General features: G+C 41.9%; 1 long non-coding RNA gene across 2 annotated transcripts in view; it reads right to left on the reverse strand.

Moving 5' to 3' along the window:
* Positions 1 to 6,930: 6,930 nt before the first annotated feature.
* LOC141058020 (uncharacterized) overlaps positions 6,931 to 21,999 on the reverse strand; it is a 224,808-nt gene continuing 209,739 nt past the window's right edge. For both annotated transcript variants that reach the window (XR_012222077.1, XR_012222076.1), the window contains one exon: positions 6,931 to 11,400. This is a non-coding gene — a long non-coding RNA (uncharacterized lncRNA). The remainder of the gene's footprint in view (positions 11,401 to 21,999) is intronic.

Here is a 21,999-nt window from a genome sequence, read left to right on the forward strand (position 1 = left end):
CTCGTGTATTTCTGGCTTCCTTCATTTGAAATTACATTTTCCTAATTTGACAAGAACTTTATAGGCAAGTCAATATCTCTGTCTGAGTCTTCAATCTATACTGGCTAGGATTCTTCTCCGTCATTTTCCAGACATAATTTATATCAGATTTTCCTTTACCATTTTGACCGTACCATGGGAGACTGACTCCATAAAGGAGGAGAAAGCCTTAGAATATTTTAAAGGTTGTGGACCTTTTAAATATACAGTATATATGGTAAGTGTTACCTTTAGTTTACAGAGTGAACTGAGTGCAAGTTTCTTACCTTCATTAATTTGAGTCCCCCCAGATATGCAGTTTTCAGCCTGATCCAAGTGTCAGGGTTTTTTTTTTAATGGGAGTGTCTCTCTCAGGAATACATGCTGGATGTGAGGTTTGTGTGTATCCGTAGTACTGATGATTTTTATATAATTAAATTTAATTTACAGTATTTAATTTGCATTTTAGTGCACTCATTACCTGTATTAATTGCACTTGTTTGAACTCGTTACCTGTATAAAAGACACTTGTCCACACACTCAAAAACACATTCCAACCTCTCCACCATGGCCAAATCCAAAGAGCTGCCTAAGGATACTAGGGATAAAATTGCAGACCTACACAACGCTGGCATAGGCTACAGGGCAATAGAGGAGTAGCTTGGTGAGAAGGAAACAACTGTTGGCATAATTGTTAGAAAATGGAAAAATCACAAGATGACTGTCGATTGTCCTTGGTCTGGGACTCCATGCAAGATCTCACCTCATGGGGTAAGGATTATTCTGAGAAAGGTCAGGAATCGGCCCGGAACCATACAGGAGGACCTGGTCAATGATCTGAGGAGAGCTGGGAACACAGTCTCAAACATTACCATTAGTAACACAATATGCCATCATGGATCAGATACACAAGGTCCCTCTGCTCACACGAGCACATGTGCAGGCCCATTCGAAGTTCGCCAATGACCATCTGGATAATCCAGAGGAGGTATGGAAGAAGGTCATGTTGTCAGATGAGACCAAAATAGAATTTTTTGGTATCAAATCCACTTGCCATATTTGGGGGAAGAAGAAGTATGAGTACAACCCCATGAACACCATCCCAACTGTGATGCATGGAGGGGGAAACGTCATATTTTGCGGGTGCTTTTCTGCAAAGGGGACAGGACAGCTGCACCATATTGAAGGGAGGATGAATGAGGACATGTATTGCAAGATTTTGGCCAACAACCTCCTTCCCTCAGTAAGAGCAATGAAAATGGGATGGGTGGGAAAACTTGCAAAATTGGCAGTGTATCAAACTTATTTTTCCCACTGTAGGAAGCAAATGAACAATAAGGAAACGTTTGTGATGGAGGGCCATCTTCCTACATTTACAGTCTGCTCTCATGAGCTACATGTCTCACGCTGGTGACACTCCCTTTCCTTTAAAGAGAACCTGTCAGCAGGATTGCGCACAGTAACCTACACACAGTGTCAGGTCGGCGCCGTTATACTGATTAAAATGATACTTTGGGCAATGAAATCTGTTTTGTAGCTGTTTCGTTCACCTATATTTTCAGTTCTGTGTTGAGATTCTCATGCCCTAAGGCGGGGTTGGTGTATGTGTGCTCTGATTAGATATTCATAATGTAGACTGCTGACTGGTCACTGATCCCTCGGCTACCTCCGAGCTGCTACTGCGCAGGTGCGGGTGGCGCTATCTTGGAGGAGGAATTTTTTCTTATTCTCCATGGTGTCGCTGATGCATGTGCAGTAGCAGCTGTCGGATCACAGCAGCAGACACTGATAGCAGCTACTGTGCAGGGGTGGCGGTTGTCATTTTCAAATAAATTTTTTTTTTCCTCTAGATTAATAACCTGAAAAAAATGGATTATTGGCACACAAAACATGCACTTTTGCGATTTTGGAGACAGCGTTGTTAGATAGTGGAAGGGATGTGTTATATGGGGGAAATGAATTATATGAAACCTTAATACCACACACTTGAATGTGAATGATAGGAGCAGATCTAATCTAAATAGTTGTGCAGATGCTGTCCTCTGGATATAGACAATAGGGACAGCATATGCACAGAAGCGTGTGACGTGAACGTAGCTTCATTCCCGATATATCGGTGTGTGTTAAGCCCTTCATTAAGTGTCTAGTTTAGTGACACTAGTTATTAAGTCAGCGCTATATAGTGATATCTGATGCCCCATAGGAAATCTGGTCAGTAATGACTAGTGGTGCCTGACTTCCTAATGGGCTAGTGTGCAATAGATCTAGTATTCCTTGGCTGGGGTGGCTGATATATTAACCCATAGAAAGTTAGATCCAGTGCAACTTTATTGATGTTAACCCCTTGCTGGGGAAATTTGAGGATCCGATATAGGGCCTTAGTGCAATATTAATAAATACATATTCCTCCATTCCCCTTTGTGGGATGGATTATTTTCTCCAGATAGGAAGATTAAATATCATCCATTCTGTTTTATACCAGTGTCTGGTTATATATTAATATCCACTATTGGAAATCCAAAGTGAATAGACTGTACACAATCATTGGTGGTCACATTAATTTTTTTATTGTAAAACTATTAAGGCTATGTGCCCACGTAGCGTTTTAAAACGCACAATGAAAAACGGACTCTCCCAGAAATCGCGCGATTTCACCGCGATTCTGTTCGCGATTTTGCTGCGATTTTCTCAAGCACTTTCCAAGCGATTTGAAGCATCGCTTGGAAAGTGATTGACAGGTTGGTCACACTCATCAAACATATTGTTTGACAAGTGTGACCAGGTTTTTACTATTGAGGCCGCCTATGCGGCATCAATAGTAAAAGATAGAATGTTAAAAATGATATAAAAAATGGGGGTATGTTTACCTTCCGACGTCCCGCGCTGCCATCCCGGGTCTCAGCGTTCCCAGTAATGCCTTGCGAAACCTGTGATGACGTTGGTCTTGCGTTACTATAGCGATCTCACGAGACCGCTAGAGTCACGCGAGACTACGTCATCACAGGACCTTGCCGCAAGGCATTACTGGGAACGCTGTGGCCCGGGATGGCAGCGCGGGACGCCGGAAGGTAAATATACCCCGATTTTTTTATTCTTTTTTTTTACAGGGGTATGGTACCCAGGGCCTGGAGGACAGTCTCCTCTCCTCCACACCGTGGGTACCAACCGCACATGAGACGCTTAACTTTGCGCATGGTGGACATAGCCACATGTGGGAAGTAAGCGATTCTCATGCATTCCTATGGGTGCGGAATCGCGGCAATTCTTTGCGATTCCGCACAAAAGAATGAGCATGCTGCGATTTTTTCCGCGATGCGATTCCACTGCGGAAAAAAGCGCAGCATTAGCACAGCATGTGCGGAATGCCATAGGAATGCATGGGGGGCGTTCTGTACACGATTTTTAAACGTTTTCACGCCGAAAATCGCGGCAAAAACGCTTAAAAATCGCATCGTGGGCACACAGCCTAAAGGTTATATTTTAGCTATATTGTTTGTCCACCACAGTCAGTGAATTTTTGTTAATGTTGGTGGCTTCATATTGGTTTTTAGGGGAACCTTTCTCAGAGATATATAGATCTACATCCAGCCCATAGATCTTAAAAGCTCATTTATATATTTTTTAAAAAAAATGTGGATTTCTCTGGAATAAGACATCAGATATCAAGGTATCAATTTTATTCAACCTTCTATGTCCTACATTCCCATATAGACGACTTAGGAGGGTTGGTTCTACTGACAAATTCCCGTTAAGAATCACACTTTTAGGACCACGAACAATAAACTGTAATCTGTGAGAGAACTTGGTAATAAATGTTCAGTTTCCTTACAGCATCTCCAGGGCACAAATAAAGCATTACGTTGTGTGAAGCATTACATGATGCCCATTGAAGTTAATGGAGGATTCTTGGACATGGAGAGAGCATAACTATCACTATCTCACTGTTCTCACCAACTAATTGAGAAAAATTTTGAATAATGGACTCCCCATTAACAATTCAGTATTTGTGTATTTGTCTCCTTTTTCTGTACAGAAAGCCAATTCATTCCAAATGAAGCTAAGCTACAATAACAGAAATATGGACACCATTCACATCAGTCCCTGTGTCCATAATGGCGTACAATCAACAGTAATTTACTCACCTGAGAAATACACCTACTAGGGACTATTTAATCAGACCCGATTAATAGGTTTGAAAGAAAGGCAAAGCTAACACAAGAAGAACACTAATCTCCATACGGATATTCTTGGGCAGATGTGTACCCAGGATGCCAGTGCTGGTTGGCAATAGTGCTAATCACCGTGATGCCTTTACTATAGTTCATACCATTGATACTATTTCAGCTCAAATAATTTTGAAGCGTTGGCAACCATTTACCAGTAGAGGATGACTCAATAATAACCTAAAACCCTGCACATTTTTATGTGTCCACTTGTGAACCGATCACCAAGTGATACTAAGACTACATAAAAAATTGTGGGATATTTGGCTTCTACAATGTCTATGTATCACAGTACATAGCAGATGGCATAATGAAATAACAGCCAAATCTGTCAGTAAGCTCATCTGGACCATCTTCTACATTGATTTAGAAGTTAATGATAGTTCACATTTTGTCTGGTCAAAAATCTGTTTAGAAGATCAGAAGAAAGGAGATAAGGGTTGCAAACTCTGGTATCAGATTAGCCAACGGATTTGACTGTTTATACATTCTGCAGACTGCTAAGTACTGTGACACACAGAGGATGCAGAAGCAAAATAGTCCAAAATTGTTTTAAAAAGAAATAACCCTACTGCAAACATGATTTTTAGCAAAATTGTTATTTAAGCATAAATGATGCCTCTGAAGGTGTCCATCTGTCTTTGTTGCTTGGTTGCATAATTGTCACAGTGAAACGAGAGCAGAAGTGTCATCCATTCAAAAAAACAATTTTTCTCTATCCAGCATAAATACACATAGAGGGCACAGGTAAGTGTGAATTTGGAATAAATCACCAACAGTGTCACCAGCAAAATACACTCACACCATCACACTCACCCTCCACACTTCACATTGGGCACCACATGTAAAATCCATCCACTCACCTTTTTTGTGTCTTACTTTTGTAAGCGGTTGGTACCAAACATCTAAAATTTTGACTCTGATTACAGTACAGATTTCCACTGATCTAATGTACAGTCTTTGCATTGGTTGGGTCAAGTAACTTCTTGTTTGCGAATCCTTGTAGTGGCTTCTTTGCAGCAATTCACTCATAAAGGCCTGCTTCTTGCAGTATCCATTGGAAAGCTAATGTTGTAAAGTAGTGTTTGTTACTTGATGTCTCTGCATCATTTATGAGGGCTGTTATCAGAGGTGCCGTCAATTTGCAGTTTCTAAGACTCTGATGAACTTATCCTGTGCAGCGGAGGTAATACTAGTTTAATCATAGTGGAATAAGAGAGAGAAAAAGCTACTGACCAAAAATTGGGATCACCACACTAAGTACACAATTTTTATTAGGCAATCAGACCAAAAACACAGTTTAAAAACATTAAAAAGTCACTTAATGACAATTACAATGAACCCTTTGTGGTTAATAATATAACCCTGAAAGACTCCCCTGTCCTCTTAGTTCAGTATTGATGTGAACTAACAACTGGTCCAAGTATTAAATAACAGAACCATGTTATGTCAAGAATATCATATACACATACAGGTATTAGAGAGCCCCAATTGAAACACTATGAAACCAGAAATTATTAAGCTGCTGATATACTAAAGAAAGTGCACAGATGATCAAGTCTACCCTGTGAATCAGGGAAAGATACAGACTAGCAGCTGATCCATGTATTACATAACCATATTATATCAGAACAGCCAGCTAATAGCTTTGCTCAGGGTTAGACTGGGTGTCTATAGATGAACAACTGTAGAAAAGAAAACTGTTGCCACAAAGGATGCAAAAGACCCATGCATGTTTCAGAAAGTAGGATATACCAGGGGCTGACCTTGGTTTGTGACCTAGAAGAAACCTACTTGCAACTTATGCAGAAGGAAGCGACATTGACTGAACATGGAGAAATGGTCCCTTTATGGTAACCATGATATCATTGAATTGACTGTATGTAACCCAGTAAAAAAGGGTGGAAAATAGAAAAGATCTGTCTTACAACATGGGCAGCAATTTAATACGAGAGCTGCTGGTAAAGATATAATAGTATAATATACCGTATATTGTCAACCTTTTAAAGCAGAAGTCCACATAAATGAACAAATGTCTTTTTGAAGAAGAAGATCTCAAAAGACAAAATCTACTATTAGGAATTGCTCGCAAGTGGAGCTCCATGCTTAGTCATCTCTGACATTTTGTCGCCTGTTTCATCTCCATCATTCCTTTATCATCCCTTTCTATTTCAGGGGTAAACAGAAGATCTAATCCTCTCCTGCTAAAGAGCTGGGTTGGGGAGCAGGTGTCACAGCTTCATAAATGACTGTTATTTGATGGCTTTGCAAAACCATCTGATTGCTTCATGTTGGATAAAACAGATTATAAATGAGGGCTCCAGGAATTCTTCTCCCTGAGGAACGCTCCTTGAAATGCCTTAAGATATCACATTTCTTGTATTTTTTGACTTGAAAATAATAAAATGTTTTCTGGCAGACAGGCCTAATCATGAATCCATATGCCTGTCATGTCGACCAATTTTAGAAGCTATTTGAAGTGTGCAGAAAAAAAACATTAAAGTGGAAGGCATTATGTGTTACTCTGCACAATAATTTCTATAGACTAAGCGATGTGTTGTCCCCATTTTAACTCTTCCGCCTACAAGCCAAGAAATGCGCAAGACATGGGAATATTCGTTCTATGCTGTGATATCTAAATCTTTACAACCATCTGCTCAAGCCTACGTCTTGGAGGAAATCCACGAGATGAGTTAAATGATGCATAGTAATTTGCTCACTTTATTTGTAATCACATGCTGTGGGAATATACAGACACACAAAACTGCTCTATCTTTAATTGTCTTTTGTTTAAAAATAGCTTTTTATGCTTGTGGGATACATTTTCTGGCAGTGATACATATTCCATAAAAGCTACATCAGTGATATATATTCTTCCAGCACTACATTGGTAATACAGTGGGTATGGAAAGTATTCAGACCCCTTTACATTTTTCACTCTTTGTTTCATTGCAGCCATTTGGTAAATTAAAAAAAAATCATTTTTTCCTCATTAATGTACACTCTGCACCCCATCTTGACTTAAAAAAGCAGAAATGTAGACATTTGTGCAATTTTATTAAAACAGAAAAACTGAAAAATCACATGATCATAAGTCTTCAGACCCTTTGCTCAGTATTGAGAAGCGCCTTTTTGAGCTAGTACAGCCATGAGTCTTCTTGGGAATGATGCAACAAGTTTTTCACACCTGGATTTGGGGATCCTCTGCCATTCTTCCTTGCAGATCCTCTACAGTTCCGTTAGGCTGGATGGTGAACGTTGGTGGACAGCCATTTTCAGGTCTCTCCAGAGATGCTCAATTGGGTCTAGACTAGTTTAGGTCAGCGCTCTGGCTGGGCCAGTCAAGAATGGTCACAGAGATGTTCTGAAGCCACTCCTTTGTTATTTTAGCTGTGTGCTTAGGGTTCAGATGATGTACAATAAATGTTTTTTTTTTCTGTGGTCTGTGTTGTGTAGAGGCAAGCAAGCCCTAGGCTGATGCTCCTGAGAGAGCTGCCAAATGTGTTGGCCCAGGAGTGCTGGGCAGGACTGTTTGTTTCCTTTTGCGCCAGCAAGGCTGTTTTTTTTTCCTGTTACCATTTTTGTGCTTGGTTTATGATACAATAAACCACCCAGAGACTTTAACTCCCGTGTGCCTGTGTCTACCTCGAGGAGCAGCTAAGTGAGCCGACCTGCCACATCCCCTCTCCAATAACTCAAGTTGTTCATTGCTCAAGGAATGTGAGGAAAGGTTCACTACCTTAGGTTGTTCTTTTTTTGCTCCTACTCAATGTAGTGCTAAGATGTTAATGGCAATCAGGAATCCATATTGGTAGCCTGTTTTTAAGGAACCTTTAAGATACTAGACAGTAACAGTTCAGCTTATATTTGCCTTGTATTTTCTGTAATTTTCCCAACACCTGGACCACATAGCTCCTTTATCAATCTTTAGCGGGAAACCATATGTTTTTAGTATCATCCAATTACTGCATAGTTTCGTTATCCACGTTTAGTGAGAAATGTCGTGTTTATAGTATGGTAAAACATTTGGCACCAGGAGAGCCTTTGGCGTATTTTATCCGGTGATGTATTTGTCCAATATTGATTGACATCTGAAGAGTTGGTCACTCCGCCAGAGGGATACTATATCGGACAAATAGAACTTGGTAGGGCTTGTGTAATACTTGGTTACAGAAGCATTTGTTTCTAAACAAGATATAAGTTGGGGGAAGACTTCATCTAAGACAAAAGCCCTGTTAACCTGTGGACTAAAAAGGGGACGCCTGTGACAACACAGTGTGCATCCCAGGAATTTCTCTGTCTTCACTGTTCTACTTCTCACAGCTGATGTTCCCGGACAGATGATGTGCTACTCCTGGTGAAGTTTTCCTGTGTAGTGTGCAATGTAAGTACTTTACCTTTGTGATTTATATTATGCGAAATTGTACGCAATATCACACTATTTCCTATTTTCTGTAATTATTTAATTATAATAAAATTAGTCACCTTCTTTAAAGCCATATCCGACCCCTTTGAATACTTGGCAAAACACTCTCTTTGAAGAAAATATCAGGGTGCTTCCTTTTACCCCCATTCCTGGACCTAAGGTTGATGTTGCTATTCCCATCCAGATTACCTGTAGAAGCATTGCTATCCATTCTAGAGAAATAGAACATTCTGATAGATTCCTAGCATTCATATGCGTGGTGGGGATTTTTCTGTTGCCAGAGAGATATTTGATCAATTTTTAATATTTGTTGTGTTTTTAATGGTTTTATATGATTTTAATTTGTTTATCTTATTTCCATTATACTAGATTAGTGACTCTGAACTTCCAAGTATTCAGATCTAAGCATGAGGACCGCCATTTTTGTGCATCTTGTACTTTATTTTTATATACTGAGTCTATTGATGCCATACTGGAATTTGTATATTTGGTTTTATGTCATATCGCTTACTCACTGCCCTTTTTCACATGTTTTATCTACACTTGTATATATAGCATATGAAGCGTTGGTACGTGCTATATTTCTCCCTTTCATTATCTCCTTGCATGTATATGTTGATGGTGGTTTAATAATTACTCATACCCTTACACCAGCACTTCACCAATCTGTGCATTTCGTTAACGATATGTTGTATGTGTAACTATAGCACAAACATTCTGTGAATTCCATAATGTATGATTTACCATATGTATTTAGTTGATTCCTTTGTAATCTTTTGTGAAAGTAAACAACAATATTGTTCTGATTTCTTATATGCCCTTCGATGTCTTACACCTCATCGGGCTTGATGCCTTGTCACTTTGATTTTCTTATAAGGGTATGTATGATTAATGCTGTTTAGGGTTTCCTTCAGCATTGTTTCCAGGAGGAGACGGCAGTCCGCATGCACTGTGTGTAAGCCTCACAAACTTCCTGGTACGCGGCATCACGTTACTGCTTGCGTTCCACACCCGGCATGAACAGGAAATCCCATTCAATACAGTGAGGCAGTGCAGACGCACTACTTGCACACGAACACGCGTCGTCTAGTTGCGACTTGCATCTTTCCCTCACGCTGACACGCCCTCTGAAGACGTTGGCACGATTTTTTATTTGTTTTTCTGGGTGTTAGGCTACGTTCACACGTACCGGAACTCTCGCGGAAATTACCGCGAGAATTCCGGAATTCCATTCCACGGGAAAATCGCATTTTAAATTCCCGCGATTTTCCCATGGAAAAACTAGCATTTTGCAAGCATAATTAGCTTGCAAAATGCTAGCGTTTTCCAAGCGATCTGTAGCATCGCTTGGAGAACTGATTGACAGGTTGGTCACACTTGTCAAAAACAGTGTTTGACAAGTGTGACCAACTTTTTACTACTAAGGCCGCCTATGCAGCTTCAGTAGTAAAAGATAAAATGTAAAAAAAAATAAAAAATGGTGTTATTCTTACCTTCCGACTTCCCGCGCAGCCGTTCCCAGTAATCCTTTGCGAAAATGCGATGTCGTGCGAATGACAGCGAGACTTCGCGATCCCGCGAGAATGGACGCCATCGCGGGCATTTTCGCAAAGGATTACTGGGAACGAGAGCGTTGAGAGAGGCGGGAAGGCTGCGCGGGACGTCGGAAGGTGAGAATAACAATATTTTTTATTTTAAATTCTATTTTTTACAGGGATATGGTACCCAAAGCCCGGAGGACAGTCTCCTCTCCTCCGGACCGTTGGTACCATCCGTAATTGTTCTGCTTACTTTTCGCATGGTGGGCACAGCCACATGCGGGAAGTAAGCGGAACAATGCATTCTTATGGGTGCGGGATCGCCGCGATTCCACAAAATTAATGAGCATGCTGCGGTTTTTACCGCAAAGCGATTCCGCCATGGTAAAAACTGCAGCATTAGCACAGCATTGCGGAATCCCATAGGAATGCATGGGATGCCTATTTTTCGCGTTTTCTCGGCAAAATCGCGCGGTTAAAACCGCCACGGAAACGCAAAAAAAATGCAACGTGTGAACTCAGCCTTAGGGTTTGCTTGCTGAGACAGACCTTTGCCCAGTTGTTTCTTCTCTGATATTACTCTTCCATGGCCTCAATGTAGCATAGGCTAATATGGCTAACTCTAATACTGTAGCTCCTCACATTAATGTAGACTCTCAAATTGTTATCTTGGAACGTGGCTGTCTCAATACTCCAGTGAAACGCAGGAAAGTTTTAGACCATGTTACTCGTATACGCCCACACATTGTGTTTTTGCAGGAAACTCACTGGATTCGTGGAAAAGATCCTCCGCTCCGTAACAAGCATTACCCGGACTGTATAGAGGCTTCTAATTCAAGGAAGAAACATGGGGTTGCTGTCCTGTTCCATAAAGACCTTGAATACTCCATTCAAGATGTGGTAAGAGACAAGGCAGGATGATATTTGCTGTTTAGGATCCTTGCTGAGCAGAGTGAATACTGCCTTATTAATGTTTACGCATCTAATGTGGCTAGCCCTTCCTTTTTTTCTAAGCTCATAGAAGTCATCCATAGCTGGCATCCTACTAACATTTTATTAGGTAGGGATTTAAATGCTCTTCATGATATCTTTTTATATAGGACTACCCCACCGCCTGCATTCCTCTCCTCGGTTGGAATGGTTCTCATCTTATCAGATGGGCTTGACTTATTGGATTCCTGGTGATGCTGCCATCCTACGGAAAAAGAATATACGTTACTCTAGGGTTCACGACGTACACACTCGCATTGATTACTGGCTAACATCTTCCCTTTTTTCATCTTTAAAATCGGTTGAGATTCTTCCATTGGTTATTTCAGATCACTCTCCTGTCCTACTTACCCTAGACCTTCCCACAAAGAAAACTCTCTCCTTTCGTTGGTGTTTTCCCTCATATCTTTATACGTTGGATGATTTAAAAAAATGTTTGACTGGCTGGTGGGAGACATACATGGAGGATAACTTGGAACAGTTAGAAGACATGAATTTATTCTGGGTTACCGCTAAAACAGTGCTCAGAGGACATACTATCTCTTATGTGTCTCAGAAAAAGAAGAAATTGTTGTCCTCCTTGCGGCCTCTTCTTGACCAGCTCATGCAAACCTACAGAGATTTCCGTCTACACAATACCTCCTCATCCAAGGAGGCTTACCTCACTGCTAAACATAATCTAGACACCTTAGTGCATGAACAAGCGCATAACCAACTTGCCTACCAACGTAACCGCTTCTTTTGTTGGGGCAATAAACCTGGGCGCCTTTTGGCATCACTAACGAAACCCTTCAAAACGGCCACTAAAATCACCAACATCAAATGTCCTGATGGCTCCATTATCCATGACCCAGTTCAGATATGCGCGGTTTTCAGAGATTTTTATGCAGATCTCTATGGCCCACCCAACGATTCTCAGGAAGAAGGCTATAATTTCCTACACAAGGATGATCCACCAAAACTTTCCATCTCTCAAAGAGAAATTTTAAATAAACCAATCTCTCCTGGGGAAGTTGGATTGGTCATCCAGTCTCTTAAATTGCTTAAAGCTCCTGGCCTGGACGGTTACTCAGCAGAATTCTATAAAATATTGCGACCATTACTTATACCCCACCTTACCTCTCTTTTTAATCATATTATAGATTCAATTTCCCTTCCTGACCGCTTCAATGAAGTGAGCATTTCATTACTACCAAAGCCGGGCAAAGACCCCCTTCCCCTGGCCTCGTACTGCCCAATCTCCCTTTTAAACGTAGATGTCAAATTGCTCACCAAAATTATGGCCAACAGATTACAATCTATATTTCCTAATATCCTCACCATGTCCCCAACGGGCTTTGTCCATGGCCGATCCATCACCTACAATATTAGAATGGCATTAGCCACTGTTATTCATAGTCATGAAACTAAAGCTAAACAAAACATCTTGATTAGCCTTGACACCGATAAGGCTTTCGACCAGGTATCTTGGTCCCACCTCATCCAAACTCTTAAATACAGAATGTTTGGATTTTCCTTTTTCAATTTTATCCGGACGATTTACACCACTCCTCAGTCCGCAATTTGGCTCCATGGTATTAAGTCATCCCCTTTCTCAATTTTCAGAGGTACAAGGCAGGGATGTCCTTTATCCCCCTTATTGTTTAATACAGCCCTAGACCCATTACTTAGATATCTGGAAATGATTCCTTCCTTTGAGGGAATTGGGATAGGCCACCTTACACTCAAGTCCATGGCATTCACCGAAGAAATACTACTCATGATAGCCAATCCTAAGGAGTCCATCCCTTTCATAATGGAGGCTTTCCATGACTTTGGAGAAATCTCGGGATTCCGCATAAATTTTAACAAATTCAAGTCATTAGCGATCTTCAGGGTTGCTCGACAAAGGTGGCCCTTCCCATTTCAGTGGGGGCATGGTTCTTTACAATATCTTGGTATTCTTCTACCCTCCAACCCACATACTATTTACCAACTCAATATCCGACCCTTAATATCTGCCATTACTCGGGAAATACAGTCTTGGACGTCTTTTAAATTATTTTTCGCGGGTAAATCTCACCTTATTAAAATGGTTTCCTTCCCTAATATACTCTACCCTTACAAACGCTACCTATTCTATTATCTAAAACTGACTACTCCTAACCAAGATTTTTCGACAAATTATATGGGGCTTGAGGGGGGAGATCTAGGATCAGTATTTTTAAATTACAACAGGCTAAATCTTTGGGGGGCCTCAATTTTCCAAATTTAAGATTGCATAGCGTTGCAGCCATTTTCAGACAATCTTGATTGGATTTGGACCCATACTAAATTTACCAACACCCCATTAGATGGAGCAATATCTAGACCAATCAGTCTTTATGCCTTACTCCATTTACAACAAAATAGAGTTCCCACTGTAATCAGGGATAATCCTCTGCTATGGTCCATGGTATTCAGGGCCGGTGTTGGGACAGGCAGACCAGGCGGCTGCCTAGGGCCCCCGCTCCCCCAGGGGCCACCAGCTAGTGGCACATCACGCAACCACTATGGGGCCCATGAGGCAGGGGGGCCTGCCTGCCGCCAGCGCCGACTCCCCCCGACGCCGCATTGAACTATACCGACTGGTACAGTTCAAAGTAATGATGGAGGAGAGAGCATCAGCTGACGCTCCCTCTCCCATCATTCCCCGCTCTGCCTCTGACACTGCGGGTGCGCAATGACATCATCGCGCACTCACTGTGTGCCGGCTGTGCAGCCGCTGAGACAGGAGCTGAGAGCAGCGTGGGCACGAGAAGAGGAGTGTGTGTTTTGTTTTTCACTGTAAAAGTGAGTACTGGACTGTGGGGCCATTCTCGGGGGGGGGGGGATGTGGGCTGTGCTATATACCATGAGGCCTGTGTTTAATACTATGCGGGCTATGCTATATACTATGAGGGCTGTGTTATATGCTTTGTGGGCTGTGCTATATACTATGTGGGCTGTGCTATATACTATGAGAGAAAAAAGGAGGATTCTCCAGCTTCCAAAAAAATTCCAATTTATTGTAGATAAAGCAACATGAAAAAATAGACAGCAGTTCACATGGTGTAAGATAAGGCTATGCGTTTCGACAGAACACTGTTCTTTCTCTGAGCTTTGAGAAAGAACAGTGTTCTGTTCGAAACGCGTAGCCTTATCTCACACCATGTGAACTGCTGACTATTTTTTCATGTTGTTTTATCTACAATAAATTGGAATTTTTTTGGAAGTTGGAAAATCCTCTTTTTTTCTCTTCTTTATTATCCATGACGAATCCATGGCTTCCGTGCTTCTCTGCTCCACAGGCTATTAAGGTGAGCTGTTTTTTTTTTTTCTTCTTTGGCACTATATACTATGCGGGCTGTGCTATATACTATGCGGGCTGTATTATATACTATGTGAGCTGTGCTATATACTATGCGGGCTGTGCTATATACTATGCAGGCTGTGCTATATACTATACGGTTTGTGTTATATACTATGTGGGCTGTGCTATATACTACGTGGGCTCATATACAATGTGGCTGTGCTATTTACTATGCGGACTGTGCTATATACTATGCGGGCTGTGCTATATACTATGAGGGCTATGCTATATACTATGCGGGCTGTGCTATATACTATGAGGCTGTGTTATATACTATGCGGGCTGTGTTACATACTATTGGGGGGTATATCATATTCTATGGGGAGGCTGTGTTATATACTATGGGGAGTATATTATATTCTATGGGGAGGCTGTGTTATATACTATGTGTCTGTGTTATATACTATGGGGGGTACATTATACATTATATTCTATGGGGGAGGCTGTGTTATATACTATGTGTCTGTGTTATATACTATGGGGGGTACATTATACATTATATTCTATGGGGAGGCTGTGTTATATACTATGGGGGGTACATTATACATTATATTCTATGGGGGAGGCTGTGTTATATACTATGGGGGGCTGCATTATATTCTATGAGGGCTACATTATATACTTATATACTATGGGGAGGTGGGCTGTATTATATCCTATGGGGGGGCTACATTATATTCTATGGGGGGCTGTATTAGATTTTATGAGGGAGGATTGCATCAAACTCTTTGATGGGGCTACATTATATTCTATGGGGAGGTGGGCTGTATTATATTCTATTCGGGGCTATATTATATTCTATGGGGGCTGTATTATATTTATATTCTATGAGGGGTGATTGCATCATACTCTATGACGGGGCTGCATTATATTCTAGGGGGGTTACATTATACTCTGTGGGGTGGCTGCATTATGCTCTATGGGGTGGCTGCATTATACTGTATCGAGGACTTTGGGGAATACATTATACTATATGAAGAACTATGGGGTGCATTATACTATGGGAAGTGAATTGTACTACATGGATGACTATGGCGGTGCATTATAATATATGGAGCACTATGAGGAGTGTATTATACTATATGGAGGACTGAGGAGTGTATTATACTATATGGAGGACTATGGGGCATATTATATTATATGGAGGACTATGGGGTGTGCATTTTACAATATGGAGGATTGTGGTGCACATTATAATATATGGAGGACTATGGGGTGTATTATACTAAATAAGCAAAATGCTGCATATTCATCAAGTGATTGGATTGTTTAAGCCGGAAAAAAATCATTGTTCTCAGCAGCACGTCACCGGTGTAAACTGTAGATGTGCTGCTGATAACATGATACTGTATGGGGTCAGATTGATCTAATAGTGATTGTTTGGTTCCCATCATTCTTTCTCAGACGGTGGAAAGAGGCCAGGAAACAAGCGTTGAACGATTTCAATATTGTCGATCACACTCATTTAGCGGCCTCAACTCAGCACATGTAAATACAACCGAAATGCTTCTGTGTGATGTGCAATATGTTAGCATTTGGGGCCCCATTTTAAACTTTGCCTAGGGCCCCACTTTGCCTACTGGCATGGCGTCATGCTAGAAGGATCAGCGGACTAGACCCTTATACCTCAGTTTTTCTTCCCTTTCAAGGTAACTCTTTCTTTTTACAAGGCAGACTACCCCCAATTTACTGAGTGCTGGGGGAGAGAGGGTGCAGACTGGTCTGCGATCTTCTGACAACTGCTCAATGTCCTCTTTCTCTGGAGGGTATTTTCTCCAAATATTCAATCTTAGTGGGTAATATTTTTATTACTACTCAGATTAAGCATTACATTGACTTGGTCTTCCGAGGCATTCCAGATAGTGTCAGAACCTGTCCTCTCCATCTGATCTCCCTTGGCACTCGTGCAGGAGTCTATTCGCTAAGTCTTATCTATAAATCAATCAAAATCAAACCTTCTATATCATGGTCAGATTCTTCACCAGGCCCGGGCAGATGGGTATCACAATTATCTAATTATAGACTGACTGATCTTTTGAAAGCCACTCTACGTTTAAACTCTTTATTGCCATATGACAGCTACTGAACTATGACCCTCATGATTTTCCATAGGGCTTACATTTCCCCGGTGGTCAAATCTAGTATGTCTCTATTGGCTAATCCCTCTTGTCCCAAATGTTAACACTCTCCAGCTGACATATTTCATTGTCTCTGGGATTGTCCGACGATACAGGAGGTTTGGGATATGTTTCTTCGCCAGCTCACCAACACCTTCAACATTTGCTTTACATTATCTCCGGAATGGGCATTATTTAATATTCTCCCACGGTGTTCTGCCCTCTGAATAGGGCAAATGTGTTTGTATTATGTGCTGGTTTAGTTATAGCACCATTTAGTGGTGACTGAATTTATAGCTGTGTCTTGATAGCATTTACAGTCTGTGACTTTAACAGAAGCAATGCATTGTGGGATTGAAGCAATGCATGTGGGAATGAAGCAGTATATTCTGGGATAAAGAAGATGCCATTTTATTCTGTGTATTTCATAAGGAGACACATGTTTATCTGTCCTCCTGTTAACTTCCCTACTTGAGTTCGTTATCCAGGTAAAGCATATCTGATAAGATTAATATCTTTTCTTGCAATGCAGTTATGTTACAGAGATGTTATTAACTGTACAGCAGCCAGGGCTCAGTAGATGTAATTATACACCTGTGTGTTTCTATGTGAAGTCTGCATCACACTGAATACTTCCTGTAATTGTGTTTAGCAGTGTGATCATCTGCCTAATACTTACCCATATCGTTTGCATTCTTTATAGTTTTACCGCATGTTCTATACTCTTCACCAATAAACAAGTTAGACTACAGAAAACAGTCTGCTTATTCTGGAAGATAGATGGTGGTTTATGATGTATACTGGATTGCACACCGTGTCAGCGTGTATGAAGGCAGAACAGTAAAACAGATGCCAGAAGCCTGCGATAGTGAATACGACTTAAGGAGCCACTTGTACCCACACCGCACTGCCTGCGGATATTTCAGCGGCCACCATACAGTCACAAGTACCGAGAGTGCAGCCCGCCAACGAGTACTAAATCTTTCCCGCCACGCGGAAGCCCGCCACGCATAGACTCAGTTTCCTGCCAGTATATTCAGCAGTACACAGCTGAGCTCACAATGTCTCGACACAGCATATCCTCACTCAAAACGAGGTCACGAGCAAGTTCTGGCAGGTCGTCAATAGCAGAGCTCGCTGCTGTCGCTCGTGCCGAGGCAGAGGCAGCCAAGGCAAGATCCTCCTTCGTCGAGCAAGAGATGCATCTAAAGCTGAGACAAGCAGATCAAGATGCCGAAACCGCACGTCTGCAAGCAGAGAGAGAGAGGCCGAAACTGCACGTCTGCAAGACGAAACCGCACGTCTGCAAGCAGAGAGAGAGACCAAAACTGCATGCCTGCAGGCAGAACTAGAAAGACTTGCTGCAGACAAAGAGACAGCAGCTGCAATAGCTAAGGCTGAGTGTTTTGAAGCTATGAAGAATCCTGATTATGAGAGACGCAGCAGCATTCTCGGACCAGATCTTACATGTGGTTCAAGGTATAAACAAAATCATAATGTATAATTCCCTCCTTTCACTGTATTTGTTGATTTTGTCACAAAAAAAATCTAGGATTAGAAATGGCCCTAGTTTTGACTTTACTCTGTCATGTTCCACTGCCAATGGTGTCAAACCCAGTAAGACACCCGTGGCAGTCCACAAAACTAACATTGTTTCCACAAGCCCTCCTTACAAGGTGAATAAACCTCCTCCAGATGAGAGCAAGTCTCAGGATGTCAGTAAACATTGTCCTCTACACAAGAAACCACATCCTCTATGGAAATGCAGAGCCTTCAGGGAGAAGTCTTTGGAGGATCTCAAGGGTTTCCTCAGGGGGAACAACATCTGCTTCAATTGTTGTGCTGTGGCCTCTCACTTCACCAGGAGCTGTGAGGCTGACATGAAAAGTGCAGCAGCACAGATCGCAATGCAGCCATGCGCCCTGGATCAACTCCACGAGTGTTGTCACAAGCAGAGGAGCATGATGAGAAGCAGAAAGACACCGAGGAAGACACACCTGAGGTCAGCTCTAAATGTACGGAGATCTGTAGAGGACTCACAGGAGGAAGGTCCTGTTCAAAAATCTGCCTTGTCTGAGTCTCTCCTTAAGGCCACAAGGACAAAGCCTTGTGGCCTTAGAATAGAATGGGAGGAATAGGGCTAAGTGACAGCACATGTGAAAAAGACTTGGGTATACTAATAGATCACAGACTGAATATGAGTCAACAGTGTGATGCAGCAGCAAAAAAGGCAAATGCAATTCTAGGATGTATTAACAGAAGCATACAGTCTAGATCACGTGAAGTCATTATTTCCCTCTACTCCTCTTTGGTCAGACCTCATCTGGAATATTGTGTCCAGTTTTGGGCACCACATTTTAAAAAAGACATCAACAAACTGGAGCAAGTTCAGAAAAGAGCGACCAGAATGGTGACCGGTCTGCAAACCCTGTCTTATGAGGAAAGGTTGCAGGATTTGGGAATGTTTAGTTTGCAAAAGAGAAGACTGAGAGGAGACTTAATAGCTGTCTACAAATATCTAAAGGGCTGTCACATTGTAGAAGGATCAACTTTATTCTCATTTGCACAAGGAAAGACTAGAAGCAATGGGATGAAACTGAATGGGAAGAGACACAGATTAGATATTAGAAAAAACTTTTTGACAGTTAGAGTGATCAATGAGTGGAACAGGCTGCCACGAGAAGTGGTGAGTTCTCCTTCAATGGAAGTCTTCAAACAGAGGCTGGACAGACATCTGACTGGGATGATTTAGCGAATCCTGCTTTGAGCAGGGGGTTGGACCAGATGGCCCAGGAGGTCCCTTCCAACTCTACGATTCTATGATTCTATGATTCTATGAAAGCCCTCAAGATATACTCAATCCTGGTTGACCAAAGTAACAGGTCTCTAGCCAGGTCCATCTTCTTTTACAATTTCAGCATTGTAGGCCCTGGTTCTCCCTACACCCTGAGGACGTGTTCAGGTACCGTTGAGACGGCAGGGAGAAAAGCAACCGTATACAAGGAGGAGTCCATAGATGGCTAAACCTGCCTATCGTTACCTACCATCCTGGATTGCAACCAGATTCCTGACAACAGGTCAGAAATAAATTCACTGGAGGTGGTGACACATCACCCCCATCTAAAGCGTATAGCCCACTTGATACCTGAAATGGATCCAGCAACCCCAATAGTTCTACTTCTGGGAAGAGATATACTACAAGTCCTCAAGGCTAGAGAATATATAAACAGCTCCAGGAACGCTCCGTAAGCACAGAGGCACGACTTTGGCTGGGTCATCATAGGAGACGTCTGCCCAGGAGGAGCACACAAGCCGGCTTTAGTCGACAGCATGCTTACCAATACTCTTGAAAATGGACGTCCTCTCTCTTCCAGCCATCTAAGAGTAGCTTCCTGGTAAAAGAGTTGCCACACAATGCTCCTCTACCTTGTCCATTAGCTGATCCTTCCTGTGAAGACCACACATGTGACGGCAACCAAGATCACATAGGGTGCACAGTTTTCCACAGAACAAGAGAAGACAACAAGGTAGCAATGTCCATAGAAGACAGACTGTTTTTGGACATCATGGATCGAGAGATGGTAAGAGATGAGTCAAAGAGTTGGATGGCCCCTCTACCATTTAAACCCCAGAGGCAACGTTTGCCCAACAACAGAGAACCTGTCTACGGTCGATTTGTCTCACTCAAACGCAAATTTCAGAAGGCACCTGAAATGAGAGAGCACTTCTTTGCCTTCATGGAGAAAATACTTCAGAATGGCCATGCAGAAATTGCACCTGTACTCCAAGATTCCGAGGAATGTTGGTATCTACCCATTTTTGGAGTGTATGATCCTAAGAAACCTGGTCAGATAAGAGTAGTATTTGACTCAAGCGCCAAATATGAGGGTATCTCGCTAAACAATGTCTTTTTGTCTTGCCCAGACCTCAATAACAGACTTCTAGGAGTACTTCTTTGCTTGCGCAAAGATGCAGTAGCATTCATGGCTGACATACAACAGATGTTTCATTGCTTCCTTGTCAAAAAAGAACATAGAAACTATTTGAGGTTTTTCTGGTACCATGACAATAACCCTTACAAAGACATCGTGGAGTATTGAATGAAAGTACACATCTTCGGGAACAGCCCTTCCCCTGCTGTCACCATCTATGGTCTTAGACATTCAGCCAGAGAGGGTGAAGCAAAGCACGGGTCGGATGTTAGATCGTTTGTGGAGAAGGATTTATAAGTGGACGACTGCTTGAAATCCACACCCACCGATGAATCCGCCGTCAGTCTCCTAAAGAGGACACAAGAAATGATCGCTTTGTCCAATTTGAGGCTGCACGAAATTGCTTCCAACAGTTAAAAAATGATGGCAGCTTTTCACTCTCAAGATTACTCAACTGAGCTAAAAGACTTGGATTTGGACACGGACTCCCTTCTCATGCAATGGAGCTTTGGTTTGCTCTGGGATTTGAAGAGAGATGCATTTACCTTTCGATGAACAAAGAAGAAAAACCTTTAACACGTAGAAGCGTCCTGTCCGTGATAAACAGCCAGTATGATCCTCTAGGGTTTGTAACCCCTGTAACTCTCCAAGGTAAAATGATGTTGAGAGACTTCACCCAAGAGATGTCTGAATGGGATGATCCGCTTCCCATGGAAAAGAGAGATTTGTGGGTAAGATGGAAGAAATCTTTAGAAGCCTTGTCAGATCTTTACGTGGCACAACCATACACTTCCATGCCATCAACAGAAGTCAAGACGCAAAGGCTCTGTATCTTCTGCAATGCCTCAACCAAAGTGATTGCAGCAGTAGCGTATCTGAAAACTACTGACATCAAGGAACAATGCCATGTAAGGCTTGTTATGAGCTGGGCAAAACTAGTGCCAGTCCAGGAGCACACAATACCCAAACTGAAACTCTGTGTGGCTGTGCTAGCAGTAGTGTTAGCTGAACTTATCTCACCAGAAATTGACCTGGAAATCAAGGATGTTGAGTTCTACTCAGACAGCAAGGTAGTGCTTGGGTACATTTGCAACGAAACTCTATGCTTTTATATTTACGTCAGCAATCGGGTGCTAAGGATCAGGAGATCCACCTGCCATAAACAGTGGCGCTATGTGTCCACACACCACAATCCTGTGGGCCACGCAACTAGATCTGTTGAATCTGGACACTTTAAGGACAAGACCTGGTTTACGGGCCCTACATTCTTATACCTTTCTACGCCTTACAGTGACGAATCAGACACCTGTTTTTTAAGCTGGATTCACTTTGTGGTGTTTTTGCCTCCTTAACCTGTATATTTATTCAATAAAGTATTTTTCTAT

Source organism: Dendrobates tinctorius, unplaced genomic scaffold (assembly GCF_039654945.1).
Source record: "Dendrobates tinctorius isolate UK_male_01 unplaced genomic scaffold, ASM3965494v1 ptg000208l, whole genome shotgun sequence".
In the NCBI taxonomy this organism is placed as follows: domain Eukaryota; kingdom Metazoa; phylum Chordata; class Amphibia; order Anura; family Dendrobatidae; genus Dendrobates; species Dendrobates tinctorius.